The sequence below is a fragment of the Herpailurus yagouaroundi genome, unplaced genomic scaffold (assembly GCF_014898765.1).
Source record: "Herpailurus yagouaroundi ecotype Mexico unplaced genomic scaffold, PumYag 100, whole genome shotgun sequence".
Classification (NCBI taxonomy): domain Eukaryota; kingdom Metazoa; phylum Chordata; class Mammalia; order Carnivora; family Felidae; genus Herpailurus; species Herpailurus yagouaroundi.
This window is the reverse complement of record NW_024412391.1, coordinates 76,026,010-76,041,619: the sequence shown is the minus strand read 5'-3', so window position 1 is coordinate 76,041,619 and position 15,610 is coordinate 76,026,010. Positions and strand designations below refer to the sequence as shown.

Below are 15,610 nucleotides of genomic sequence, written 5' to 3'. Positions count from 1 at the left end.
AAAAAAAAAAAAAAAGGATTATATAATGATAAAGGGGTCAATCCAAGAAGTGGATATAATATCTGTAAATAATTATGTACCCAATATAAGAACATCTAAAAACATAAAGCCAGTATTAACAGACCCAAATGGAGATATAGACAGCAATACAATAATAGCAGGGGCTTTAATGCCCCACTTGCCTTAATAGATAGATCATCCAGACAGAAAAATCTATAAGGAAAAAAAAAGAAAGAAAGAAAAGAAAAATCAATAAGGAAACACTGACCTTAAACAACATGTTAGACCAGATAGACTTAACAGATATATATATGGAACATTCCATCCAAAAGCAACCTAACACACATTCGTCTCAAGTGCACACAGAACATTCTCCAGAATAAATATATGTTAGGCCACAAAACAAATTGTCATAAATTTAAGAAGACTGAAATTATATCAAGCATCTTTTCTAACCACAGTGGTATAAAACTAGAAGTCAATTACGAGTAAAAACGGAGATGTGGCGGTGGGGGGGGGGGTGGGCAAACACCAGACATGACACCCTCCAGGAGTCTCATGGTTCCTGTAGCAGGGCTCCTGCTGTTGTTTTGTGGGGTTCCCTGGACCCATGTGCAGTAGAGTGACGTGCCCAACATTATGGCAAGAACAGGAGAGAGTTGCTGGAAGGAGAATGGATGATAGAATTTTATGCTCCATGGTGTCTTTCTTGTCAGAATCTACAACCAGAATGGAGAAGTTTTGCTTAATGGGGACAACATCTTGAGGTTAATGTTGCAAAAGGGGATGTCATTGAGCGGCCAGGACTGAGTGGATGGTTTATCATAACTGCCCTTCCTTCCATCTACTATTGTTAAGATGGTGAATTTAGGTGCTATCAGGGCTCAAGGAATAAGAAGAACTTCATAAACTATAAATGAGAAAGAGTGGAAAAGTACTGAACCCATTTCATCATGGTTTAGCCCAGATTCTGTTCTGATGAATAGTATGTCAGCACTCTTTCAGCTATCTTCATGGATCAGGACTTGCTGTAACTATTTTATTGAAGACCTTTGATTATGGGTTTGGGGATAATGTACAGTTTTTGCTTTTAGCAACTCTGCTTTCAGGACTATCATTGGGACTCTGTATAATATTTGTGCTGCACTGCCTTTTTCCTTCAAAAAGATACAGATCAAGCCATACCCTTCTCCCCCAAAATAATTATTACCAGAATCTTCTCAACCTTTGAAAAAAGTGGAGTAACAAGAAGCTCATGAAAATGTTTCAGAACAGGAAGCAGACAGAAGGAACAGACAGACTTTCCACAGAATGCCACAGACAATGTCCTGTGGGTCCTTCCTTGTTCACAGATAAATCCTGGTTAATTGTTATGAATATTATAATATGATTTTGATAAAAACAAAAGACTGACCATTTGGTTTGAAGTGAACTGAGACATGCTTGTACATTGCAGGGTTCAGTCTAGATGGTCTTAGACTGAACAAACTATCTTCAGAAAATAAAAAGTAGCACTACATAAAAAAATTTAAAATGGGATTTAAGAACAACAGTATGATGGTTTAAACAATTGTTCAATTTTTGAAAACTCTGGTGCCAAGCACTAAGATTCGATTATGTTTATTGAATAATTTGTTTCAAGTCTGAGTTGAAAAATTACATTTCTCAAGTACTGCATTATTGAGCTATTTAAAGAGATTACTTTGGATAAAAAGATTTCTCATTTGATACAATTTTTCTCAGTTTCACTTTGTGGAAAAAAAAAAAACGTATTTCCCATAAATGAGAACTTTGCCCAATTTCTCAAGAAATGTTTATTTCAGGAGCACCTGGGTGGCTCAGTTGGTTAAGTGTCAGACTCCATCTCAGCTCAAGTCTTGCTCTCAGGGTCATGAGTTCAAGTCCCTCACTGGGCTCCATGCTGGGTGTGAGGCCTACATTTAAAAAATGTGTATTTCAATGACAACTCTGGTCCTGCTCAAAATTTCCTCATTTTTTTTAGATTATGCAATTAATAAAAAAACTATCTTGGTTTAATTACAGTGCTCTAAACATGATAATACAGGGTATGTTGCTGATTTGGGAAGATTTTATATAAGTCCATGGTGTTGTCTTGATTCCTATAAAGGTCAGTTGCCTTTTTTGTTCCCCTCTGTTCAGTGTATGATTTGTATTTTTCCTACTTACCAAGGGCTACAGTTTTCATTTTCCAAATTGGACACTTTTCTGGAAATATTTTTCATGCTTTAATAAATAGTCCTTTTTTGTGGTTTCAAACCAAAGTATACTGAGGGACCCTTAAAATTGAAGAGCTATCTACTGATAATTTAAAATTTGGGCCACTCATTTCAGATTTTATATAATGATTGTTGAACCTCTACTTGATTTTTTTTTTTTTTTTGGATATGAAGGTGAGCATTACTGAGTCTCATTTGATGTTGTGTAAAACCTTTGATACTTTTACATTTTGAAAATTCACAGAAGCTTAATTTCATATAAATGAAAGCATTCTACTCAGGAAGAAGAAAAAAAAAAACAAGTAAAAACTGGAAAATTCATACATATATGCAAACCAAACAACATGCTTCTGAAAAGTCAATGTGTCAATGAAGAAATCAAGAAAAAAAAATACGTGAGACAAATTAAAATGGAAATAAAACATACCAAAACTTATGGGGTGCATCAAAAAAAGTTTTAAATGGGAAGTTCACATCAGTAAATGCTTACATCAAGAAACAAAAAATATCACTAATAAACAACCTAACATTACAAGTCAAGGAAGTAGAAAAAGAAAAAGAAAGCCCAAATTTAGTAGAAGAAAGAGAAAGAATGGTAAAGGTCAGGGACTTAAGGGTGGTTAAACATCCACAAATCAATCCATGTGAAACACTAAATTAATAAAATGAAGGATAAATATCATAAGATCATCTCAATGGATACAGAAAAAGCATATGACAAAATTCAACACCCATGTATGATCTAAACTTTCAAAAAGTGGATATAAAAGAAATGTACCTCAATCTAATAAAGGTCACATATGAAAAGCTCACATCTAAAATCAGACTTAATGTTGAAAAGCTGAAAGTGTTTCCTCTAAGAGGAGGAATAAGACAAGAATGTCCACTCTCACCACTTATATTGAACATAGTATTGGAAGTCCTAGACAGATCAATTAGGCAAGAACACTATTTCCAGATGACATGATATTATATAAAGAAAAACAGTTTTGGGGTCCACCAAAAAACTGTTAAAATAATCAATAAATTCAGTAAAGTTGCAGGATACAAAATCAATATACAGAAATTTGTTGTATTTCTATACACCAATAACAAACTAGCAGAAAGAGAAATTAAGAAAATAATCACATTTACGACTGCATTAAAATGATAAAATACTTAGGAATAAATTTAACCAAAGAGGTGAAAGAACTATACACTGAAAACGAAGACATTCATGAAAGAAAATAAAGGAGACACAAATAAATGGAAAACAACTCCACGCTCATGGATTGGAAGAATACTATTAAAATGTCCGCAGTACCCAAAGCAATCTACAGATTCACTGCATCCCTATCAAAATTCCAATGGCATTTTTTCACAGAAATAAAGCAAATGATCCTAAAATTTGTGTGGAACTGCAAAAGATCCTTAATAGCCAAAGCAATTTTGAGAAACAAGAACAAAGCTGGAGGCATCATGGTCCCTAATTTAAAACTATATTAAAAGCTATCATAATCAAAACAGTATGGTACTAGTGTAAAAACAAACACACATATCAATGGAACAGAATAGATAGCCCAGAAATAGACCTGCATGTATACGGTCAACTAATTTATGGCAAAGGAGGCAAGAATATACAAGGGGGAAAGAACAGTCTCTTCAATAAACTATGCTGGAAAAACTGGACAGCTTCATGCAAAAGAATGAAACTGAATCACTATCTCACGCCATACTTAAAAATTAACTCAAAATAGTATGAAAACTTGAACACAATACCTGAAACCATAAAACTACTCAAAGAAAACATAGGTGGTAAGTTCCCTGACATTGCTCTTGGAGATATGTTTTTGGATCTGACTCTGAACATAATGGTAGCAAAAGCAAAAATAAACAAATGAGATTATATCAAACTAAAAAGCTTGTGCACAGTGAAAGAAAAATCAACAAAATAAAAAGGCAACCTACTCCCATATATCCAATATATATGATTTGATATAATATGATGTGATATATACTAACAAATAATGTTTAATAGCCAAGATATATTACACTAAAATACAGCTGAATATCAACAACAACAACAAAAAATGACTATTACAAGAAAGATCAGAAATAACAAGTGTTGGAGAGAATGTGAAGAAAAGGGAACACTTGTGTCCTGTTTTGGGAATGTAAATTTGGGAATGTAAAGCTATAGTGGAAAACAGTATGAAGACTCTTTGAAAACTAAAAACAGAACTTTGATATGATACAGCAATTTCATGTAGGTAAATAAAAACACCAATTTGAAACAAAACATACACCTGTATGTTCATGTGGAATTATTCATAATAATTCATAATAGATAAGATATGAAAATAAGTATCCATTGATGGATAAATAAAGAAGATATGGTATATACACAATGGAATATATTGTCTGGTGGTTGCCAGAGGGGATGGAGTTTGGAGGAGGTGAAATTGAAGAAAATGATCAAGAGGTATAAACTTGCAGCCATGAAAGAAATAATCATGAGTATATAATGTACAATATGGTGACTATAGTCAATATTATTTTGCATAATATGTAACTTTATACAGTAACAGGGAAAAACTAAACTTATTGGAGTGCTCATTTACAATGTATACAAATATCAAATCATTGTATTGTAGGTCTGGCAATAATATAATGTTGTATGTCTATTATACCTCAAACAAATAAATGCTAGATGTGGACACTGACTAATCCACAAGGCAGGAAATCAACTTAACTACATCATCTGTTTCTAGTTTTATTAATGTATTTTTCTATGAAATAAATCCATTTGTCATTTTTTATTCATCTTTGGTTGGGAATGACTGGCCATTTGGTACAAAATATTACCAGGAGGAAATCAATGATAAAGATTTGGGAGAAACTGCTGAGCAGCGAATGGGGAAGAAAGGTCTTGAATTCAAAAAGGTTTTCTAGATTGTTAAAAATCCCATGAGTAATTGAAAGTTATGGCATTTTCTTTTTGATTCATCATTCTATTCCAGTTGACATATATGCATTTCCATTAGGTCCTTAGCCCATCAGTATGCCTTGTGTTTTCTGAATGACAGACTCGGAGCACAGAATCGAAATGCTGTGCTATACATGACATTCGATATCTGATCCATTCCTAATTTTTTATACTAAAAAGAAGTGCTGCTGTAACTACAAAAATCAGATCCAGATTATTCTATCAAAGGTTGATTATTTCCAGAAGATATTATAATTGTTTTTATAGTCTAGCACTGAGAACATATAATATATTGTATTATCATAGTTATATTTCATGTTGAGTCTGTGATATATGAGGGAGGTAAAAGGAAGGGTTGTATCTGCCAGAAGAGCCAAGTAATTACTCCTGGTAACCCAGTTTTTTAGCAAGAATGAAGAAAAATATTACAGGAACTAGTTTTTGATTAGGAATTTATCTACAATAAAGATATAGGCAGCATGACTTTTTAGGCCTTGGCTATTGACTCAAAGACAAGTTTTGAAATGCGTAGTTTACTGCTAAACTCCAACCGCTATGCTTTTCTTTCCACTTACTCATCAATCTCATGAATTCTGAGATTATGAGACTAGAATTTCTTTAAAAATAAAGAACTTGAACAATTCTCTTGTGGCACATGCACACACAGCTCCTGTGCCGGTTGAACTATGCTGTTGAGTGGCTTCGTCTTCAATAGCAGTGACGGACAAGTTCCTCTTTACTGACCCCACTGCCATCTGTCATCCTGAATTCCACCTACAGTGCATTGTATGAGCTACACTGAACAGGTTTCACCCTGGTCAAGGTCACTGCCCAGCCAATCAGAACTGATGGGGTCACTGCAAATATCCAAATTACTTCCAAATGGAGGTGCTGACAGACACTGTTAATGAGGACTGTTCTGTCAGACTTGTTGATGACCTTTGACAACATTGCTCTTCCAGACTGTCAAGATTAGTCTAGTTTTTCTCCCTCTGACATTTAGGTGGTATCTGATACTTAAATGCACATTTGAGGGTAATCTGAATACAGTGTCCAAAGATGAATTTGCAGAAGTGACAAAATTGATAGCATCATTATCCATCCATTAGTTAAGAAAATATTTTAGATCTCAAGAAAGATCTAAGCCTGTACTTCTGAGTAACCATATGGGAGAAGCAGATGTTAAATGAGTAAATCTATATATTTGTAAGTATAGCTCAATGATGACAGCAAAGCAAATAATCCTACTTCTAAACAATGTCACGAACCTCCTTTTCCACTTGTGGGTGTCCTGTGGTGGCTAATGAGGTGCAGAATATGGAAGAGAATACCTCATTCAAAACTGTTCTTTGCCATTGTAAAATAATGACATCTGCATATACTGGTGTAACAGAATTATCAGATATATTATCAAATACACTCTTCAGATCATACCCTTGCTCTTAACATTAGAGAACATTTTGTTAACATTTCCTGCTATCCTCTGTGATAACAGCCATGTCACAACAGTCTCAAGAAGCCTTTTAAAATGATGAGGTATAATGGGGCGCCTGGGTGGCTCAGTCGGTTAAGCGGCCAACTTCAGCTCAGGTCATGATCTCACGGTCTGTGAGTTCGAGCCCCCCGTCGGGCTCTGTGCTGACAGCTCAGAGCCTGGAGCCTGTTTCAGATTCTGTGTCTCCCTCTCTCTGACCCTCCCCCGTTCATGCTCTGTCTCTCTCTGTCTCAAAAATAAATAAACGTTAAAAAAAAATTAAAATAATGAGGTATTAAGAGTGTGTGTGTGTCTACAGTTCAGTAAGACACCCAGCTTAGAAAAGATTAATATATATATTTTTTTCTTTAATTTTAAAATTATTTTACTGGAGCACCTGGGTGGCTCAGTCGGTTAAGTATCCAACTCTTGATTTCGACTCAGGTCATGATCTCACTGTTTGTGAGACTGAGCCCGTGTTGGGCTCAGGGCTGACAATGTGGAGCCTGCTTGGGATCCTCTCTTTCCCACTCTCTCTGCCCTTCCCCATGCCTCCCTCCATCCTTTCTCTCTCCTAAATTAAACATTTAAAAATAATTTAAAATAAAATTATTTTACCCAGCAGCCTTCTATATATATTCCATACATTCAGTTATCTGACTTGCAGTAAAACCACTTTTGTTTTCAATATTTCTTCTTCCCAATCACTGATTCTTTGTTTTAGTGGTCTATAAACTTAAATTATCTAAAGTAAAAGTCTTACACAACTCTATTTCCTTAGTTCCCACTGCAAGTTCCATGACCTCTCTGTTCTCTGCTTCCTCGTCTAGACCAAACTGTTAATAAACAGACCTCACTACCTGTTGCCTCACTCAGGTTGCTTTTGCTCACCTTTCTTCCAAAACCTGAAATCTGGAAGGCTGCTTCACAACTGTTTTACGACTTTAGATGAAATTACTTTAATCTTAGAAATTTCCTGGGGCGCCTGGGTGGCTCAGTCGGTTGGGCGACCGACTTCGGCTCAGGTCATGATCTCACGGTCCGTGAGTTCGAGCCCCGCGTCGGGCTCTGGGCTGACGGCTCAGAGCCTGGAGCCTGTTTCGGATTCTGTGTCTCCCTCTCTCTGACCCTCCCCCGTTCATGCTCTGTCTCTCTCTGTCCCAAAAATAAATAAACGTTAAAAAAAAAATTTAAAAAAATAAAATAAAATCTTAGAAATTTCCTTAGAATACCTATAATTCAGGAAATACCATCTGTGCTTCTTAATAATCACAGGTGATCATGATTGTTTCTAGTAGTGCGCAAAGAAAAGGAACACTTTTTCTGTGAAGAATGGGAAGAAAGGAGAAATAAATGAATTCTTTTCTCCCTCCAAAATCTACCTTCATCCTCTCAACCATCAATTATAAAAGTAAAATAGAGTCTTTCCAGTCAAAATATGGCCTGCAGACCAGCAGCATGGGCATTTTCTGCAAGCTTTTTAGAAATACAATCTCCAGGGGCACCTGGATGGCTAAGCCAGTTGAGCGTCCGACTCGTGATTTCAGCTCAGGTCATAATTTCAGGGTTGGTGAGATCAAGCCCCGCTTCGGGCTCCACGCTGGTGGGTTGGAGCCTACTTAGGATTCTCTCTCCCACCTTCACTGCCTATCCCTTACTCACACACTTGCTCTCTCTAAATAAATAAATATTTAAAGAAAAAAAAAAGAAAAAAGAATACAGAATTTCCACATCCATCCTAGGCTTACTGAATGAAAATCTCCTTTTTAACAAGGTTTGGAGGTGATTTATATACACGTTAAATCTTGAGAAGCACTGGAATAGAGGAGATAGAATGATGGGGGACATGGGGAAAAGAAGGTCGCTTGGAAGGGGGGAAAGATGATGTTGGGTTAGGTCAGAGGTATATCCATCAATTGTCAGGCCATAGTATGCTGGCTTCTCTACAAAAGAGAGGCTAAGCAGAGGACAAACTTGGGTTTTTTAATGATTTTTTTTTTTTGGATCATTTTTCTATCCCCTATACCTGTGGTTGGTTGTCTGACTCCCAGCGCCAGTTTAAAAACAAAAACAAAAACAATGATGCTGACAAGATAATGATCAACTACTGCTGAGAAAATTGGATAAAATTGTCATTGTGACCCTGAGGGTAAAGCTCTTCATTTATTCACCAAGCAGAAAATGTGGATTAAGGAAAAACATATTCTTGTTTCATTTTGGCCCTGCTTTACACCAAGGCCATGTGTAGCTGAGCAAAGCCAAATGAGACTGACCAAAAAAATCTGGTCTAGTTAGTGCAGTTGAACGGCAGCCAGGCAATAAATTGGAATCTCAGGAACTCAGGCTCTCACTTATTTTATGCTGGCAGCCAAAAGAATAATTTTTTGGTTTTGTGTTCACTTTTCTGCACTATATAACCATACCTCTAGGTCACTTATGTATATAGGGAAAGCAATGCATCGAGAAATAGAACTGGCCAAATTATAAAATGTGTTGACTTCTTTATGGGTCTCAATTTTGTAATCGGTATAATGGTTCTGTAAGAGCTCTTATAAGAGCCCTGGCTTTCTCACCTGTCCTCACACTTTTCACTGCAGAGTATTCTGAGTTGTAAGAGCCTTTTAACTAAAAACACTTTGTTCTTCATCTCTAGCTGTTTCAGTGTGTCCTGACAATGTGTATCCATTGCCCTAGATTTTTTGGATTCTTAAGCCCTACGTTTGCTAAATTTGTCAGAAAGCTTTTCCCAACTAAAGTGTGCCTATTGTGAATAATTCTACACATGGGTGGTGTTTTAACCTAATATTAATCACTGATTTTTCTTGTGATAAAAGTGATGTTCTGAGACATTAGAGTTGTTTTTGGCATAATTGGAAGTTATGAAAAATTCTGATATGATGCAATCATATTATCTGCAGAGACAAATGTCTATTAAAAAGATGACAAAGTTACAAGTTCTCATTTATAGAGATTAATATTTCTATCAAAACTTATCCCCTGGGGTGCCTGGGTGGCTCAATCAGTTAAGCATCCAACTCTTGATTTAGGCTCAGGTCATGATCTCACGGTTTGTGAGTTCAAGCCCTGCACTGGGGTCTGGTGCTGACAGTTCAGAGCCTGCTTGGGATTTTCTCTCTTTCCCTCACTCTCTGTTGCTTCCTTGCTTGTGTTCTCTCTTTCTCCCTCAAAATAAGTAAATAAAACTAAAAAAAAGTCTTATCCGCACATTAAAAATCACTTGGGTCTCATTGGACACCTATGGGCAACTAATCATAATGTAATAAGGGCATCATAGTTTAGAATATTCTACTTACTAACTCTCTGATTAACGTTAAATTTCTTAATATAGTTCTGCCTTGGTTTCATCATCTGTAGAAAGGTAAATAATAAGAGTATGCAGTTCCTAGGTTTGAAAATGATAATTAAGCAAGATAATGCACACATGCAACAATGGTTGGTAATTAGAAATAGCATTCATTAATGTGAGCTATATTGTCTTCATCATCATTATTATTATTAATTCTTTTATAAAAACCTAACGCACAAAGTTGGCAATATTCCAATCCATTAGTAATTATTCAATTAACCCAAATGTAAGTATCACAGGCATTCTCTGCTTTCACACATATGTGTAATTAAAACCTAGTGCTCGGTGTGCCCACTGAGTTACTGAGAACACATAAGTGCTCATTATTCTTCCACCACTTTAACTTTAGTGCCTCCGCCTCACTTTGATTTCCTTAGAGGAACAGCCAGGACATTCATCCATCCATCATGGTAAACATTTCCGTTATTTCTCCCTTCTTAAGTATATCCTTCTCAAAAATGAACAGCAGATCACATTTATTTCATTATGTACGCCATTTGCTTGCACATACATCGAACTTAATCTTTGCTCTTCATAACATCAACTCTCAGAATCAACCAGTGGATCTTCTTTTGTGTATTTATTAGACATTTCCCACCTCTAAACCCACAGCAATATCCTTCTTCCTCATTAACCTATATAAGTTTAATACTGCACAGTCCATTGTAAGACCCTCTGAACATGAAACCTTTCCTGATTACTACAGTGATGTCCTCACTCTCAACTGTTACTACCTTGGAGGTACAGGACAAAAAGTAAGTGTGGTTTTCCATCCTAGCTCAGCAACTTGTGAGCTGTGGAAGGCCTGAGCTTAATTTTCCATCTATAAAATTCATATAGCAATGCCTACCAGATAAGTACTGTGGTGGGAGACAGATAAGCCTATTTCAATAGGACTCATGTAGTGAATAGAACACTAATAGAGCAAAGCACATATTTTATTCATGTTCTCTTGTTGCCCTTGTAATAGACAGTCATTTAGGTGTCATCTTCTATGAACAAATATTTTATATTCGTTTTCACTTTCTCTTGGAGAATTGCGATGGTCTTATTCATTTCCTACATGGAAGTACATGGTAGATTTTTACTTGTTTGTTGATAAGTGTTAGTGAGTGTTCTAGTTACCATAATGAAAAGTTTATGAACTTTCAAACTAACAACTGTTCATGCTCTGAAATCTGTATTACAGTATATAGTATTAATGATTTCCTGTTCATTAGATATTAGAGTTTAAAAGGATTTACTATATACTATCAAAAAGGGAAGGCCCCATATTTTTAGTAAGCACCTATTATATGGTCGACAATGCCCTAAACACTAGGAATAAAATAGCTGTCAAGACACAAAAATAAGAGGTTAAATGTAATAAACAGGGTGAATATTATAATAGTATGAACAAGTCTTGTGGGAACAGCAAGAAAGGATAAACTAACCTGGGGAAGTAGAAGCCTTCACAAAGCTATCCTTTTCTTCTAAATGACAGGATTTCAAGGAAGCCTGAAAAAAATACTTTTATGATTTCTCCTAATGAATTGAAGAAAAACCGGTGCTAATAATCTCAGAACACATTAAGCATTCCCCTTGCTGTTTTCTGGCTATAAATATTTTTTTCTTGACCTTAAGCTAATGGTTTTGGTAGTGGTGGGTGGTGCAGGGTAATGCTCTTTAAGGAGAGGTAAAGAAGTGAATTGGTCTTTTATTCCTTCTCCTATTCCTCAAATTTATCTTCCATAAATATTTTTATTCACAAGTGTCCATAATTATTCTGTTGCTAAGAAGAAACCTGAGTTTAACTCGATTTTCAAAACCTCAATGCCAGGTTCTGATGAAACTATCTTAAGGCATTCAGTACAGAGACCATCTTTCTAGAAACACTTTGTTTCCCTTTTTCACAGGGCAGAGGAAAGCAGTAATCTATGGTGTGGGAGTCTACTGTGAGGAGTAGGAATAGTCAGGGAATCACTGTTTCAGTGCTGACCCCAGTGACCTAATTAAAGATATGAGTTCCTACATAAACTGCATGGCCATTTCACCCTTCTGAAAAATGATACTTCACCACATGCTCCACTCCCTAAGCTGTCCCCATTGACGTAGACAGCTTATTTCTAAATGCAAGATGAAAGTGCATCATTCCACAGTAAATAAAATCAGGATTAAGTAACGGGGCCATTAAAACAGCTGGCCTTTGCAAATATTTGGTCTCTTAATCATGTTGCATCGTATCTTCAGGAAGGTTATTTATTGTGGACTCTCATCCATAATGGCCGTTTGCATCCTCAGTTACTGTCCATGTGAGCCTAGCCTGTCTTAAAGCATCCACACAACATTGTCTTTAATGACCCTTAGATTTTTATCCATGACTGTTTTGTTTCCCAATATTGAAACCAAAGCCATTTCCTTCTCTGGACATTACTAGGTAATAAATCCCTGATTCTGACAGTTTCTGCATATTCTAGCTTCAGGACCACTGTTAGGGCTTTCTTCAAGCTACCTCTTGACCTCTGTTGGTGTTGCCCTTCTAGGGCACACGGAGCCAGCAATTCTTCCTCAACCACAGGGGATAAATACTGTCTCATATCAACCCTTACTTCCCTGTTTCAAAACTACACTCCAGGAGGGATCTACTACTAGTTGTTTGTACCTCCATGTGAATGAGAGTCAATACTTAAATCTATCACAGTTATGTGCTTTCAAAAATGTCTTGGACTCCTAGTTGGTCTTTCTGTTTTCTTTGTTTGCATTATTGCTCTCAAAGTCCTTTGAAATACAGCTAGAAATATTTTGTATTGAATGTAAATCAGTCATCTGACATCACTGGCCTCCAGTAGCTTTTGTAAGCCTTAGAGTCATGTCTAAATTTCTCACCCTCGTCATCAGGACACAGTGACTTGGTTTCTCTACCTTTTGGATCTCATTTCACATATGGATTTTCCTCTTTTACTTAGATTCAGCCACACAGGTCTTCTTTTCTTTCCCTCAAATCCAGCAAAATTTTCTTCAGTTTAGAGTCTTGTCCTGGCTTGATTCTCTGTCTGGAATCCTCTTTGACTTTCCACGACTCCCTTACCTTTATTTAATTTTATTCATAGCACTAATCTCAACTTAAGCTATTACATAATTATTTGCTTGTTTCTTGTCTTTCTCTCCAGAAAGTAGATTTCACAAAAGGAGAGACAGTGATATATTCCCTGCCATAACCTTAATACCTAAAATACTGCCTGGCACATCCTAAGTGTGCAATAAATAATTGTTGAGAGAATTAATAAATGGTATTTCCAGTATCAGAGGCATAGTAATAAAACTGCCAATATTTATTTGATATCCACTTTACATTATGTAAATTCCAAGTGCTTTACATGAATAATCTCAACCTTGATAGTCCCATGAGACTGTTGTTACCATGATAACCTCAGACCTGCAAAACGAGGCGATAGTAAGCTAGAAAGTCAAATCTAGGTATTCAGACTCTATGGTTTGAGTAAGAGGTTACCTAGATACCTATAAATCATATTACTGTATATTAATATTTTTGTCATGGATATTCCTTAGTGAAACACTGGATAATGAAATATGGAATATGCTTAAAGCCTAGAGCTAGAGTCTTTGCATTTTATGCTTTTGGGCCTTTGGAAAGTTTTTTCACTCAGGGCAAGTATGTAAATGCATAAGACTCTCAGTTTTGTCATTTGCAAAACATATTAATACCATCTACTTCCTTCCTGTGAAAGAAGCAGATAGTTAGATATAGTGCATACCTTTGTATACCAATGTTCACAGAAAATGCGCAATAGATGGCTGTTTTAAAGAGGATAATAATGGTAGTTCTGATGGTGCCGTAACTGTTGATGCTATGAGTGGCCTAGCACAGTTTTCTCTCCCACTGTGAATTCAGACAAGATTTACTATGCCTGGAGGGTTGCCAGGGTAGAATTGACAGGAGGCTGTAAAAAGGGGATAGCAAGGAGTCTTATGAAAAAGGTCAAGTTTGTAACACTGTAGATGACAGCTAACATCCAGGATGAATAAATCTAAGCTCCAGGAAAGCCGGCTTCTCACAGTAAATCCAAGGTTACCAGGTAAATGGTGAAGGAATTCAACTTGAGGAAGGAATGGGTCAAGAGCCTTTTCCTGATTTGGGAAAATAAAAGTTTAGGGTTAAAAATGAAGATCGACAAGGGGCATAACTTAATAATGATTGTCAGATTGCCTGCTGGACAGGGCAGGGGAGCAGGGATAATGGAAATTAGAGCAATAGTAAAGATAAACTGTCACTGGAAATTTTGAATGAAACAGAGGGTTTTTATAACAGCATGTAAGAAGAGCATTAACTGAACTAATAATATCCTAATCATGCGGCAGGACTATTTTAAACACTACATGCACACACACATATATACACACATATATATATACATGTATACATATATGTATGTGTGTATACATATATATGTATATGTATATAACATGTATATATATAATATGTACATGCATATATATATATATACATAATATGTATATATATAATATGTGTGTGTGTGTGTATATATATATATATATATATATATAAATAACAACCCTATGAGGTAAGTAATATTATTTTCCTCATTTTTTCAGGTAAGGAGCACAAGAGATACAGAGAGGTTAAGTAACTTTCCCACGGCCACTCAGTAAGCAAGCAGCTTCTGGAAGTCTGTATTACAAAGTATTATTCTGGAAAAAACATGGAGATGGCCCCACTGAAGCAGAAAATCCATCAAAGGCATGGCTTGAAGTATTGGGACAAGTATTGAGAAGAATAATGGTTTCAAAAAATTTGTTTACATAAGACTGTAAAAGAACATAATCAAATTGTTAGCTTATTAATTAAAATGAATTCTGACCCTAAAACAAAACAAATTAATAAACCAAACAGGAAACACAAAAAACAAAAAAGGAGAATCAGATCTATAAATATAAAGAACAAACTGATGGTTCCAGGGGGGAGGTGGTGAGGGCAACAGGCAAAATGGGTGCAGGGGAGTGGGAGAGTTAGGCTTCCAGTTGTGGAATAAATAAGTCACTGGAATGAAGGGCACAGCATAGGGAATACAGTCAATGGTATTGTAAGAGCATTGTATACTGACAGATGGAAGCCATACCTGTTGTGAGTATAATGTACATAGAACTTGCATCACTATGTTGTACACCTGAAACTAATGTAATGTCGTGTATCAGCTATACTCGAATTACAAATAAATAAACAGATTCTGACAATAATGATGTGAGACGTTCTTCAAAAGATATCTAAATATTTGAATAGCAGCACTATAATGAAACTTCTTCTAGCTCCATTAAATTATGTAAGTACAATTTGTTCAGGCTTTCATATCTAAAAACAAAACTTAGGAGTAAGATTTTGGTTAAATCTTGTTTCATTCCCTCAAGTAAGATTTGTACACAGGTACCTTAACTAATGAAAAAAAAAAAAAAAAAAAAAAAAAAAAAAAATTTGTAGTTCCACTCCAGTGGTTCAAATACTGTGTTTTTATTTTATTTTTTTATTTTTAAAAAAATTTAAGCAAAATCTT

The 15,610-nt window shown here is 35.8% G+C and overlaps 1 pseudogene; it reads left to right on the top strand.

Moving 5' to 3' along the window:
• The first annotated feature begins 537 nt into the window (after window positions 1–537).
• LOC121028037 (thioredoxin-related transmembrane protein 1-like) lies at window positions 538–1,390 on the top strand (annotated as a pseudogene).
• The last annotated feature ends 14,220 nt before the right edge of the window (window positions 1,391–15,610 follow it).